The 15903-nt window shown below is 37.7% G+C and overlaps 1 long non-coding RNA gene across 1 annotated transcript; it reads left to right on the top strand.

The window, feature by feature from the left end:
- The first annotated feature begins 923 nt into the window (after positions 1–923).
- LOC125270840 lies at positions 924–2511 on the top strand. Its single transcript, XR_007185476.1, has 5 exons — positions 924–948; positions 1163–1458; positions 1673–1977; positions 2071–2215; positions 2308–2511. It is a non-coding gene; the product is annotated as an uncharacterized LOC125270840 (long non-coding RNA).
- Positions 2512–15903: the final 13392 nt, after the last annotated feature.

The following is a 15903-nucleotide window of genomic DNA, read 5'->3' as shown; positions in this document are numbered from 1 at the left end:
GACAGATTGGAGTGGACGGAGTGAATTCATCTTTATGTTGATGATTGTTTTTGTGCCTGTTTGCACACGTTTTTGTTATTATTGAAATAAAAGCAGCCAGCAGTCATAGCCGACCCTTGTCGTCTTCCTTCCTAAAATCTACGAACTCTGTTACACTCTGTTCTTCAGGTGCGTTTGGTGATGAAGAGGAGTATGTGTCAGTGAAGGAGGGATATTCAGTCACTCTAAACTCTGATCTTACTGAAATGAAGGATGATGATGTGATTCAGTGGAGATTTGGAAATGAAAACACTTTAATAGCTGAAATCAATGTAACGGCCGACAGAATCACTGTATATGATGATGTTCTTGATGGGAGATTCAGAGACAGACTGAAGCTGGACAATCAAACTGGATCTCTGACCATCACAAACACCAGAGATGAACATGCTGGAGATTATGACACTAGCAGATCAACAGTGTGGAAAAGAGTTTCAGTCTCCATGTCTTTGGTGAGATTAATATTTGTTTCACCTGTTTTTTTTTTTTTTTTTTTTTTTTTTTTTCACCATTTTTGTCAGATTTTTCATTCTTTTGTTCTGTTCTATTGTTTTATAAGAATAAATCTGTGATGCACATTTCTGTTTTTATTTTTTTTCTGTTTGGTGATACAGATGAAAAACTAGTGAAGGAGGGAAATTCAGTCACTCTAAACTCTGATCTTACTGAAATGAAGGATGATGATGTGATTCAGTGGAGGTTTGGAAACACTTTAATAGCTGAAATCAATGTAACGGCCGACAGAATCACTGTATATGATGATGTTCTTGATGGGAGATTCAGAGACAGACTGAAGCTGGACAATCAAACTGGATCTCTGACCATCACAGACATCACAATGAAACATGCTGGAGATTATAAACTACAGATCAACCGTGTGGAAAAAGATTTTCATTGTCACTGTCTTTGGTGAGTTTAATATTTGTTTCACCTGTTTTATTTTTATTTTTTTTATCACTGGTAAAATTTTACTCCATAGACATATTTGCTTCTTTTGTTCTGTTCTGTTGTTTATACATTTCAAATTATTTACCTTGATAAAAATTGTAAGGTTATTTATAAATATTAATCTGTGATGCACCCTGTTTCTGTTTTTGTTTTGTTTTTTTCCCTGGTGATACAGTTGAAATATCAGTGAAGAAGGGAGATTCAGTCACTCTAAACTCTGATCTTACTATAATGAAGGATGTTGATTTGATTCAGTGGAGGTCTGAAATCACTTTAATAGCTGAAATCAATGTAACGGTTGACAGAATTCAACTGTATATGATGATGTTCTTGATGGGAGATTCAGAGACAGACTGAAGCTGGACAATCAAACTGGATCTCTGACCATCACAAACATCACAACTGAACATGCTAGAGTTTATAAACTACAGATCAACAGTGTGAAAAAGATTTTAATTCTCTATGTCTTTGGTGAGTTTAATATTTGTTTCTCCTGTTTTATTTTTTATCATCACTTAAAATTTTAATCCATACACAATTTTGTTTCTTTCGTTCTGTTTAAGAATAAATTTCAGACTATTTACTTTAATGAAAATCATAAAGTTCAATATTAATCAGTGACACACACTCTATTTCTGATTTTTTTTTTTCTTCTTCTTCTTTTTCACTCTGTTTGGTGATACAGTTGAAATATCAGTGAAAGAGGGAGATTCAGTCACTCTAAACTCTGATCTTACTGAAATAAAAAATTACGTGATTCATTGGGATTTTTTGACTGAAAACACTTTAATAGCTAAAATCAATAAACGGATTGACAGAATCACTGTATATGATGATGTTCTTGATGGGAGATTCAGAGACAGACTGAAGCTGGACAATCAAACTGGATCTCTGACCATCACAAGACATTCACAACTGAACATGCTGGAGATTATGTGATGATAACAGGAGCAAAACCATCATTAAAAGCTTACAGAGTTTCTGTCTCTGGTGAGTAGAGATCATTTCTCCTGTCCTTCAGATATTCCTGATATTAGTGTTTATTGTCTGAGCTGATCTCAGTTTGATGTTTTTATTCCTCAGTCTCTGTCCACTGTTGTGGTCCTACTGAAGCTGTGATCCGATTGGTCCTCTCTGCTCTGGTGGGCGTGGCTACTGTCATTCTTCTGGTTTATGAACATCAGATCCAGAAGAGCTGAACAACATCAAGCACATATTCACACATCAGGTACTTCATTGATGATATCATTTCTCACAAACTGATTTTACATAATTTATGAGATTTACTTATTTGTGGCTTTATGTGTTCATCTTTTTCAGGAAGTATTGAAATCTAAAGCAGAACGCTGAACTTTAAATATTCTTCAAGTGTTTTTTGTTCTTCTATTGTTTTTCTCATAATAAATACTGATGATTGTTTAATCTTGTACTCTCTCTTTCAGTGATATATTTTTAAAAATGCAATTCAAAAGGCTTTATTGTTTATATTTGTTTGTCTTTATCAATAAAGTTTTCTCACTCTGAGGTTCAAGAGTCTCTCCATGTTTTATTACATTTATTATGTTGAGCGCCCCCTGCAGGAATACTAACTCTATGTAAGTAATATGGTGCTCTAGCTGTGCTGCACTGTGATTAAAGGGTTAGTTCACCTAAAAATGAAAATTCAGTAATTTATTACTCACCCTCATGTCGTTCCACACCTGTAAGACCTTCGTTCATCTTCAGAACACCAATTAAGATGTTTTTGATGAAATCTCATGTTTCAGTGAGACCTCTGCCACCAGCAAGACAATTAACACTTTCAGATGCCCAGAAAGGTACTAAAGACATATTTAAAACAGTTCATGTGACAACAGTGGTTCAACTTAAAGCTATGAAGCGACGAGAATACATTTTGTGCACCAACAAAATAAAATAAATTTATTCAACAATATCTAGTGATTGGCGATTTCAAAACACTGCTTCATGAAACCTCGAAGCTTTACGAATCATTAGTTTCAAATCAGTGGTTCTGTAAGGACCGTGGTCCAGGGTTCCCACGGGGTCTTAAAAAGTCTTAAAAAGTCTAAAATTCTGAACTTTAAATTTTAAGGCCTTAAAAAGTCTTAAAAACGGCCAGATTTTCATCCGAGGTCTTAAATTTCATTTAGTCAGGTCTAAAATTTTTTTTTTTTACCCATTTCAAGAAACGCTACCTGCTAAAAGTTATTACAAAGTAGCAAAAAAGTAGCGAGTCGTAGTTCTTTCTGGGGGTATATTGGTGTTGGTATTCGCGTTGATAAAACTACAAATCCCGTGATAAATGCAATACCTGCCCGCGAAATACGTCTGGTCTCCTCAGAGTTACTTTCAACGAGACATGGCTAATCACAGCGATTTCTGCCGTTGGTTACGAGCGGTACCCAGCTCCATGTACGAGGCTCACTGCAAACTTTGCAAAAAAAAAAAAAAAAAAATCAATCAGGTACTCTGGGTGTGAAGGCGCTGGAGTCACACGCCAGAGCGGAGAAACACAAGCTAGCCGCAAAATGCCTTCAGCAGACTCGGCCAATTAGCCTCACCACTGCCGTCGTCCAACTAAATGCCTGGTCCCTCCTGTCTCCAGCGCAATATCATCGCAGCTCTGTCGAACAACCTTCGGGGTACTTTTGGATCGACTGACACATCGAAAGCCGAGGTGCTTTGGATACAGTGGCGATTTCTTTAAGACTGCAAGGGAAGCTCGGCTTCCCTTATAATGTCACAAAATTAATGGTCAAATATGTACTATTGTATTAACATTTTATTGACTAAAAATGCGTTAGAAAACGTTCATCTCAAAGACGAGTTCGTTCAGAATCAGTTACATATAGCAGGTCGGCTGACTCGATTTCCTTCTCATACATTCCCGCAGCGTCACAGTGCATTTCCCTATTGAAGCCCAGCGTCCATTGACTTCAATGGGGCTGCTTTGAACGTTTTTTTTCAGCGCTTCGAAACTAGACGGTCATTGGATAAACGCTGCGATTATGTCCCGCCCACGGACGCTCAGCATCTCTGGGGGTGAATGGGGAGTGGGCTGGCCCGGACTCCGAGCTTCTGCGTGATGATTGGAGGGTCTGTCGAAAGACTGCATCTCCTTTTGACTGACAGCAATTCTGTACTATAAGGAATCACTGAAGCTATTCGCGCTCAGTCCCATCGCGGATTTCTCAAGTTCAGTCGAAATAAAAACTGCTGCAACCTATTTCTTTGATATTTGCTTGGGGAAATTGCTTGATTTTCATCATACATTTCACACAATTATACACCACATTCCTTGTTTCAGTTTTACAGAGTTTAATATTTTTTTTTAGATCGTTCATTCATTCATTCCTTCATTCATTCATTCATTCATTCATATAACGTTAGTAGACTAGGCTAGCGTCGTGGGTGAAACTGCGCACGATGACAGACGGTGCTAATATTGTCGACCTGATTTTGGCAGATTCCTCAACGTTTTTCAAATTTGGAAAGCATGCTCTTCTTAGAATTAGTCAATCCAGGGAAATTTGATGACATGAGACAGGTATTTCCAGAGGAGGCCTTCCAAAGTGTCCTGAAAAGTTATGGCCATCACTTTGATTCAGGAAGACTGAGGTCAGAACTTCAAGTCCTGTATTGAGATCAGGACTTGCAGGGTAACAGGGAAAGCTGTGTGATTACTTGGTGTTCCTTAAAGACATGGAGTTGGACAGTGTAATGCCTCAGCTTTACAAACTGTTCTCATTAGTGGCAACAATTGGAGCTACATCTGCAGGTGTAGAAAGGAGCTTCTCCTGTTTAAAGCGACTCAAGTCCTACACCCGAAACACAATGGGCCAAGGCCATTTAAGCAGCCTAGCTCTGCTGGCCATTGAGAGGACACTGGTCAAGTCACTTGAAAAGACTCCTAGTTGGTACGACAGGGTCACAGACCATTTTCTTGAAAAGGAACGTAGGGCAGAATTTACTTTTAAATAAATAGACAATTTTATGATGTAGGCCGAAAATGAGCTTCCCCTCTCTGACAGACCAGTAGCCGCCACTGTTTGGATACTACACACGGTGACTAAACGCCACAATAGCAACAGCGAGATTAGCGATCTCTTCCAAGTGATGTTCCCTGATTTAGTAATCGCGAAGACGTACTGCGGGCCCAACAAGATCGATTATGTGGCGAGATTTGGATTGGGGGAGTTTATAAAGGGGACTTGATTCGTACTCTTACCGGGCCGTATGTCGTAATGTTCAATGAAAGCCAAAATCAGACCACCAGGACCAAGCAGCTTGACGTCCACGTTCGTTACTGGAACAATGGAATTGTTAAGTCGAGGTACCTGGGCTCACATTTCATGGGACAGTGTGGGACACAAACACACACACACACATCAGATAATGATTGACAGACAGACAGACAGATAGATAGATACTCTAATTATCCCGAGGTAAGTATCTATCTATCTAACATGGATTATCTGGTGTGTGTGTGTGTGTGTGAGTGTGTGTTACATTGGTTGTTACCTGGGTTGGAGTAACCTGTTCAATCTCTATTAGGCTATTAATATGCTATATTGTAATGTTAATATATATGAGATGAAATCTATTCTATTTGAGGGCAAGTTTGTTTTAGCCTATTTTGGGCCTAAGGTTTTGGGCATTTGGCACGTTGTTGGGTGTGGAAGGTTACTAATGTAATTGCTTTATCTGTAAATTAAATTAATGTTTTTTCAATGACTGAATTCATTGAAATAAAATGATTTTTTCAGAATTTCTTTGATTTGATCATTTTTTGGTAGTGCGTCATGTAGGTCTTAAATTTCAATCTTTATGGTCTTAAAATGTCTTAAAAAGGTCTTAAATTTGACTTAATGAAACCTGAATGAACCCTGGTGGTCAGGATGATGGTATAATGAGTCTTTTTAACATCCGTGAACTTCACTAAATCTTTAGAATTTAGTTTCAATATTACTGTAGCTCCAATTTCAAATGATTATTACTTTTAGATGGTGTTTCTAATTAGGAATTAATTATAACTATTTGTAATGTATTAATTTAGGTTGACCACACACTTGAAGATTTTAAGCCTGATTTTGAGCTTATTCCATAAAGGTAACTATATTCTCAGTGTCATGGCAGACTTATGCCTAAACTACAGTTGTTTACTTCTAGTTAACAGTTTATAATGTTTTCATTAGTATGCACAATTTGTGCAGTCTTCTGTAACTGAATGACAGGCACTTCATGTAACAGCAGAGCAACCTTCAGCTATCATCTACAATGAGTTCAGCTCAATTGCACAGTAAACCAAACATCCCAGAAAACCTGAATGAGTTCAAGTAGATTAGCCTATGCTGATTTCATATAACAGAAAAAAAAATAAAAAAATAAAAATAAATAAATAAATAAAATATTGTTAAATACATGCAGCTGCTATTTCAATGATGTATTGCTATGTTCTTCGTTACCTCACCTTATGGAGATTTAAAACTGGGTCATTGCTCTGGAAATGAAAGAAATGTCCAAAAACAGTGGTCTAATAAAGATTTTTGCAACCTTTTGTTATTCTCTGCCATGCGTTCTTTTGGCCATCTGTCACTTGTGTACCTGGATATGATGATCACTGATATAAATGGACAATTTATTGCATGTTCTTCATGGGGCTTTAATTAGGGGCACCTTTGACCTCATGAAATTTGGGGGAAAAAAGTTTTTAAACTGTTCGATATGTGTCAAAACATATATCACAAATCCTGGAATAAAGATGCGATTATGGCCTTGATTTGCTTTTAATTACTGGATGCTTGGTATAACGTGTGATGGAGTGAACATGTGATATTTTGTGAGACAGTAACATTTTGTCTTTGTACAAAAAGATGGGCCATGATCTTGCCAACAACAGTTTGCTAGCAGTCGCTTAATATATGAAAATATGACACGTAAGAAAGCTATTCTCAGATCATAAAATGACATTTTTAGTCTTAAAGATTGACATTTTTAACCACTTTTTGAAATGTAATGACAATTTTTTTATTTATTTAAAACTTTTTTTATAACAACAACAAAAACAAAACATTACAGTGCCCCCCCCAATTATTTGCACAAATGCATTTACATTAAAATAGTATTCAATAACTGGAATAACTGTTGTTGTTTTGTTTGTTTTTTTGTTTGTTTTCATGTACAGATTTCTAATGTTACAAAAGATTTCTATTTCTATACTGTTCTACAAACTTTCTGTCCTGTGAATCCTGAAAACAGGCACTGTATCACAGTTTCCACTTTCATTCAGCAGCACAACTGTTTTCAGCACTGATATTAGTAGGACATGTTTCTTGAGCAGCAAATCAGCATACTAGAATGATTTCTGATCTTTTACCTGACAAATAAAATGTTATATTTGATTTACTCTGGATTCTCCTGATATCATTATTACCAATAAATTATGGGAGGCTAATGCTACAATAAATCTGTGTCCAGGGTAGAACAAGCTGAAGGTGCATGAAGATCTGAAGATCTTCTGATTTCTGTTTACCGCTGATTTAGCAAGTTGTATGGAAGTGGCTAAATTAAAATACACTTTTGTTCGAGTGAGCAGTAGGCAACCGACTAAAGGTAATAGCCAACTTATTACACCCTCTGACGAAGATCAGACTGGCGAGTTTATGATCGTGAGTTTACCTCAATCCGGGGCGAGTATCTCTGTGCGGCATCGGGTCCCTAATGACTGAACAATTGAAATATGGGATATCCAGAATCATCAAATATCTAAATTAAAGCATAACTAATGATTAATTTCTAATTGGAAACACAACCTAAGAGTCATAATCATTTGAAATTGGAGTCACGATAAGTCCGTCGTGACACTGAGAATATAGTTACCTTTATGGAATAATCCACTAAATGTGCTGAGATACAATGTGAACTAAAATTCTCAGTTGCACGTGCAATCGCACATGTCAGGGAAAATCATGAATATGTAAGGCTTGATTTCCCTGCTAAACGAAAACTGAGATCAAACATCCTGCAATAAAGCAATAAAACTCGCCTAGAGAAGAAGATCTCAGAGAAATAGCAAGGAGCAACGCCTTGCCCTAACTCCAAAAGGACAACACCTCCCCCCCCCACCACACACACACACACACAAACTCTCTTTCCCCCTGACTGAAAGTTATTCAACACGTATAATGTAACTTGTGTATTTATTGTTTTTCCCTTTTCATGTTTGGTATCATTTTAAATGTCTCAGGTGCGATTGGTAAAATGGTCTCAATTTCACAGCAGTCACTAGAATTATGAAGAAGATGGAAAACTAAGGAAAATTATGTCCTTTTTTTGGGTGGTGTCTCTTCTCCTCTCCCCAAAACAGGTGTTGGTGTAATAAACATTTACGATCCTTTTGTTCTGGTCCTGGTATAAAAGGTAAAAAGCAAAGTAGTCAGGTGGGATCTTCTGTAACCAGAACCCCCATACAGAGATGGGTGAATGTCTGAAGACATTCATGTATCACTGTGTGTATATGCATTTCTTTGAGTAATCGATGTTATGCATTTAACATTTCTGAATTGGCTTCTAATTGTAATGTAATTGGCATGATATATTTTACTTGACAAATAAAATGTTCTATTTGATTTACTCTGGATTCTTCTGAAATTATTATGACCGGTAGATTATTGGAGTCCGTTATTTCCGTAAATCTGCGTCAGGACAGGTCAAACTAGAGAGCCCCATGAAAGGAGCATGTTGCACATCATGGGACTTTTTGAGTTTGCCTGTTATTGACTTAGCAAGTTGCAGTATCGTGACTAAGAAAACTGTATTTTTGTATGGACAAGCATGTGGCGGTTCGACTCAAATGCATTAATAAACTCTGCACCCTCTGACTAAGAATCATAAACTGGCAAATTTATGTCCGTGAGAACACAGTCGGCCGATGCGAAATTCTCTAAGCGATAATGGGTCTGTAATGAAAGAATAATTGAAAATAAGAGATACCCAGAATAATCAAATATCTAAATTAATACATGACAAATGATTAAATTCTAATTGGAGACACAACCCTTAGAATAAGAATCATTTGAAATTGGAGTCAGATTAAACGAGTGAAATTAAGTGAACTTCACAGAGACGCTGAAAAGACATACACGCGTTAACCTTCGCCCAACGCCGTCAGACTCCGTTTTTGGGCCGATGGGGGGGTTCCTTACAAATATTCATAATTATATGTGCAGTATAGTTAATGTTTGCAAATTCTAAGCAGTGACATGATATTGACAACCAACGACTGTCAAGCCATTTTTCAAATCAATCAAAATGGGCAAATATTGTTAAAATGGCATACCTACTTCTGAATGTCCATTGAATGTCTAATGTAGTGCGGTAAACAAGGTAGGGACCATCTAAAAAGTTTTAAAAATGTTTTCATTGTGTGCTAACAGTTTCCATCTCTTTCCAGATCATCTGGAATTTCCACTTGCGGCCGCCTGGAAAGTCCGTCCGCATTCTGGTTTCTACTCTCAGCTTGGTACTGTGTCTTGAAAGTAAATGTCGACAAATTTGACAACCATCTGTAGCTGGTGGCGTCTAGTTTTGTGGAGGTCAAGATGTAGGTCAGCAGGTTACTGTCAGTTATTACTGTGAATTCAGCCCCATACAAGTAGTCATTGAATTTGGTGGTCACGGCCCATTTCAACACCAAATATTCCAACTTGTGGGTAGGGCACTTTTATTCACTTCTACTTGACCCTCATCTGTCCGTCTTGCTCCTGATATAATGCTGCACCCAGTCTGGTGGTGCTGGCATCTGTGTGCAACACATACGGGAGTTTAGGGTCGGCGAATCCCAACACTGAAGCAGAGGTGAGTTTCTCAGTGACAGTATCAAATGCTTGCTGACACTCTACGATTTTCAAATAGTCTTGTACAAACCTCTGATAGTACCCGGAGAATCCGAGAAAAGATCTGAGCTCCTTAAGATTCTTCAGCCTTGGCCAGGTTTTGAGGGCTTCAACTTTGCTGGGTCAGTTTCAACTCCATGCTGGGATACTACGTGGCCCAAGTATTTCACAGATGTTTGGCAGAATTTACACTTCTCAGGTGAGAGTTTCAGTCCAAATTCCCTTAATCTCTTGAGCACTATCAGATCGTCAATGAACACAAACACTTTCTTCCGATTGAGATCTCCCATTAAGTGTTCCATCAATCATTGCAACATGCTTGGTGCGTTCGTGATCCCTTGTGGCATCCTGTTAAATTCCCGGAAATCTAATGGGCATACGAAGGCGGTTTTCTGCTTATCAGAATCATCCATTTAAATTTGATAGTAGCCCAACTTCAGATTGAGGACTGAAAACCATTTTTATCCAGTCAAGACTGAAAAGGCTTCTTCCAAGTTAGGAAGGGCATATGCATCCTTGATTGTCTGAGAATTTAACTTCCTGAAATCGATGCACAATCTCACAGAATTGTTTTTTTTTTTCGTACCTCAACTATGGAGATTCTGACTCTCCAGCTTCAAGAAGCTCTTGAAGATGTTTCCTGACAGCGTCCACATCTTGAGGGTGAAATGGTCGGAGGTCAGTGCTTGAACTGCGTCTCATCGCTGAGCTTAATTCTGTGCTTCACTTTGTCAGTGTGTAAAAATACACTAGTTTATGTATTAGGCAAAGGGTGTATGCTTCCATGACCAGACTTCCACTAGGGGTGTAAGCATCCCCAATGCTTATTGTAAGCACCCCCCCCACACACACACACAAAAAAAAGTTCAGGCACAGGATTTTCTTTTGCTTTAAGCCCTGAAATCTGTTCCTGCTCTATAAAGCAATTAGGGAAACTCTGAACTCTGAAAAGAAGAAACATTTGAAACATTTGATCAGAAATGATGAACAAATGTGACCCTGGACAACCAATTTTTGAAAGCTGAATAAATAATCTTTCCATTGATGTATGGTTTGTTAGGATAGGACAACATTTGGCCGATATACAACTATTTGAAAAACTGTAATCTGAGGGTGCAAAAAAAAAAAAAAAAATCTAAATATTGAGAAAATCACCTTTAACATCTTCGGGTCGGTTTTTCTGATGGTTTTTCTGATAATATAAATTTTCACACTATTGTACCTATAGTGAATACAGATGTAAATGTTTGAAATGCACTAAATACATGCGGTCTATATGGACCATCAACAGATAATCACGGCCTACAGCCAATCAAAAGATATTTGTCCATCCTATGGCTCATCGTCAGCAGATATATACATACATTGTGCGCCCATACCCACTACTTGCCCATCTGTTTACTTTGGACAGTGTATGCTAACAGTGTTTTATTTGTTTAGGAATGTGTCTGCATCATGCTCGCCTTCACCCGCACCACACAAAGGGGCACACAGGTGTCGTTCAGTTCTCAGTGCTCAGTGCGATTGAGATATTTTACAGATGTAATAGTGTTTACATGGTCATAACACAAAAGTATATGTTATTGTACGAAAACTGCTGTCTTTGTTATGCATGGCCATTATTGATTGATAATGATAATATTATAATTTCTTTGATTGTGTTAACATGAGTAAGTGCACAGTAATATTTTACAGATGTAACTGTAAACATCATCTTAATTCAAAACGTATATGTACATGTACGGCATTACAGAAACTGTTGTCTTTGTTGTGCATGGTGATAATATAAAAGTTTTCAGACTATATTTTAGCTAGCTTTTGACAAAATTGCCTTGTGACAATGTCACTTACAAATGTTTGTGTATATATGCTCAAGTGTAAATGCTTGTAATGTGATACTCTCTAAACATATAATACAAACCTGATTCCAAAACAGTTGGGACACTGTACAAATTGTGAATAAAAAAGGAATGGAATAATTTACAAATCTCATAAACTTATATTTTTTTCACAATAGAATATAGATAACATATCAAATGTTGAAAGTGAGACATTTTGAAATGTCATGCCAAATATTGGCTCATTTTGGATTTCATGAGAGCTACACATTCCAAAAAAGTTGGGACAGGTAGCAATAAGAGGCTGGAAAAGTGAAATGTACATATAAGGAACAGCTGGAGAACCAATTTGCAACTTCTTAGGTCAATTGGCAACATGATTGGGTATAAAAAGAGCCTCTCAGAGTGGCAGTGTCTCTCAGAAGTCAAGATGGGCAGAGGATCACCAATTCCCCCAATGCTGCGGCCAAAAATAGTGGAGCAATATCAGAAAGGAGTTTCTCAGAGAAAAATTGCAAAGAGTTTGAAGATATCATCATCTACAGTGCATAATATCATCCAAAGATTCAGAGAATCTGGAACAATCTCTGTGCGTAAGGGTCAAGGCCGGAAAACCATACTGGATGCCCGTGATCTTCGGGCTCTTAGACGGCACTGCATCACATACAGGAATACTACTGTAATGGAAATCACAACATGGGCTCAGGAATACTTCCAGAAAACATTGTCGGTGAACACAATCCTCCGTGCCATTCGCCGTTGCCGGCTAAAACTCTATAGGTCAAAAAAGAAGCCATATCTAAACATGATCCAGAAGCGCAGGCGTTTTCTCTGGGCCAAGGCTCATTTAAAATGGACTGTGGCAAACTGGAAAACTGTTCTGTGGTCAGACGAATCAAAATTCAATCAAAAGTACTTTTTGGAAAACTGGGACGCCATGTCATTCAGATTAAAGAGGTCAAGGACAACCCAAGTTGTTATCAGCGCTCAGTTCAGAAGCCTGCATCTCTGATGGTATGGGGTTGCATGAGTGCGCGTGGCATGGGCAGCTTACACATCTGGAAAGGCACCATCAATGCTGAAAGGTATATCCAAGTTCTAGAACAACATATGCTCCCATCCAGACATCGTCTCTTTCAGGGAAGACCTTGCATTTTCCAACATGACAATGCCAGACCACATACTGCATCAATTACAACATCATGGCTGCGTAGAAGAAGGATCCGGGTACTGAAATGGCCAGCCTGCAGTCCAGATCTTTCACCCATAGAAAACATTTGGTGCATCATAAAGAGGAAGATGCGACAAAGAAGACCTAAGACAGTTGAGCAACTAGAAGCCTGTATTAGACAAGAATGGGACAACATTCCTATTCCTAAACTTGAGCAACTTGTCTCCTCAGTCCCCAGATGTTTGCAGACTGTTATAAAAAGAAGAGGGGATGCCACACAGTGGTAAACATGGCCTTGTCCCAACTTTTTTGAGATGTGTTGATGCCATGAAATTTAAAATCAACTTATTTTTCCCTTAAAAAGATACATTTTCTCAGTTTAAACATTTGATATGTCATCTATGTTGTATTCTGAATAAAATATTGAAATTTGAAACTTCCACATCATTACATTCTGTTTTTATTCACAATTTGTACAGTGTCCCAACTTTTTTGGAATCGGGTTTGTAGTTTTTGGAGATTTATGACCTGACAATTGTGATCACAAATATTGCATTACCACAAAATAATCATATATACAGTTTAAAATTAAAAATAAATAAGATTTCAATATCCATCATGTCACCAAGTCAGGACACTATATGAAAAACATCAACAGATTATTATTTTGAGCTTGTATGACTAAAGGAGATGAGCAGTTTTATTAATATTACATAGGCTACTATGATGGTATAAATCACGTTTTAGAGCAAGTTAAAGAGCAGCAAAAACTTTTGAATTTCCACAGTTTAGCAAACAATTTTTGAGTTTCTGTTATTAAAGGATTAGTTCACTTTCAAATAAAAACTAGCCCAGACTTTCTTCCTTCTGATGAACACAGTCAGAGATTATGTGATGCATTCAAGCTTTATAATGGCAGTGAACATGTGTCACGAGTAGCTGAAGAAAGTGCTTCCATATTCATATACCGCCTTCCATATTCAACGTACGAAGAAAGTGTAAAACTGTTGCAGTTCAAAAGCTTATGCTACGCCTTCCCTAATCAACTTACAGAAACTTGAATACGGAAGGCGGTCTGGCAGAAGCTAGATATTTTACTTCATAACTTGTTAAAATATGTTTTTTTTTTACACAAAAGCATCGCTTCCCTTCAGAAGGCCTTTATTAACCTCCCGGAGCCGTGTGGAGTACGTTTATGAGGGATGGATGTGGATGGAAGCACTTTCTTAATCTCATACTCATGACCCATGTTCACTGCATTATAAAGCTTGGATGCATCAGGAGGATATTAATTAATATAACTCCAACTGTGTTCATCAGAAAGAAGAAACACCTATGGCTTGAGGGTGAGTAAAGCTTGGGATAATTTTCATTTGAAAGTGAACTAATCCTTCCACAGTGATGGGAATGTCTGTGTGTGTTCACCCAAAACACCCTATCAACCACACACACACACACACACACACACACACACACACACACACACACACACACACACCTATGTTTGTTTTTGTGAATTGTGGGGACATTCCATAGGTGTAATGGTTTTTATACTGCACAAACTGTATTTTCTATCCCCCCACACCAACACTACCCCTAAACCTACCCATCACAGGAAACTGTGCACACTTTTACTTTCTCAAAAAACTGTATGATTTATAACCCTTTTGAAAAGTGGGGACATGGGGTAATGTCCTCATAAGTCACCTCTTTTTGTAATACCTATGTCATTATACACATTTGTGTCCTGATATGTCACAAAAACGCGTGCGTGCGCGCACACACACACACACACACACACACACACACACACACACACACACACACACACACTATCAACCACATACTCTTTCTCTCTCACTCTCTCTCTCTCTCTCTCTCCCTCTCTCTCACACTCACACACACCTAATCAACCACATACTCCCACACACACACACACAAACCCTATCAACCAAATCTCACACACCCCCTATCAACCAAATACTCATGTAACACACTACTACAGACCAAGAGCCAAGCAACCACCCAGAATCTCCTATCAACACTTTATCAAACACCCAGCACATCTATCTATTCTGACCAAACTGACCAAACTATTTAAAACAAGACTTTAATTTGGCCTTATGACAAGCCAGCATAAATTTGTCTTTCAAACTTTTCAGTCTAGTTACTGTTTTTCTTGATTGCTAACACACAATTCCTAACACCATTCAACATTTTCTCACAACTATAAACACAATCTCAAAACTATACATTAACTTGCACAAACCTCAAACTTCCAGGTCAAAATAAAATGTTCTCTTCTGACAAAATCAAATGCACCACAATACAGTAGCCTATACTGTCAATTACAATACAGTAAAAAAAAAGAAAAAAAAAAGAAAAGTAAATTCAGCATCCTCTGCACATTTGGACAAATTTCATTACCGTATACAGTACTATTGCAATATATTGGTCTTCTGACACAAGACTATATCCCTAGGCAGACATTTCTTAGTTCTGCATAAAATACAGTACACATAAAAATGGCTACAAAGAAAGTAGACAATCACAAGTTTGAGGGTGTTGCAACATGTGCTCCAGTTTACTGTACATAGAATAGTGAAATTTCCCTCATCTAAAGTACTGGTACTGTGTACTATAATTAGGTTAAAAACACTCGTAAATGATTCTTTCAGCTCTCTGTCAGATTTTGACTAATGTTGTCATTTTAAACGTTTTGAGAAATGTGTCTTTGTTTTGAGAACTGTACGAATGGTTTGGGAAACTGGGTCAACTGAATCACTAAATGTGTAAGCAATTGAGAAAAACTAAAATACGTTTAGATTCTAACTCTGATATTAGTTTCTGTGATCAGGATCTTCTTATTGATTTCATGTTGTTGTTTCGCCACATGGCAATAAGACCTTTATGATGAAAGTGGAGCGGGTGGTCGGAGAATCAGCTCGCCAAAAAATTACAAAATGAATCTCAGACATATTCGGATGGGACTGCATTTCTCAGAGAACCTCTG

Source organism: Megalobrama amblycephala, linkage group LG6 (genome assembly GCF_018812025.1).
Source record: "Megalobrama amblycephala isolate DHTTF-2021 linkage group LG6, ASM1881202v1, whole genome shotgun sequence".
NCBI classification, from domain to species: domain Eukaryota; kingdom Metazoa; phylum Chordata; class Actinopteri; order Cypriniformes; family Xenocyprididae; genus Megalobrama; species Megalobrama amblycephala.
The sequence above is the reverse complement of the archived record's forward strand: the minus strand, read 5'-3'. Positions and strand labels throughout refer to the sequence as shown.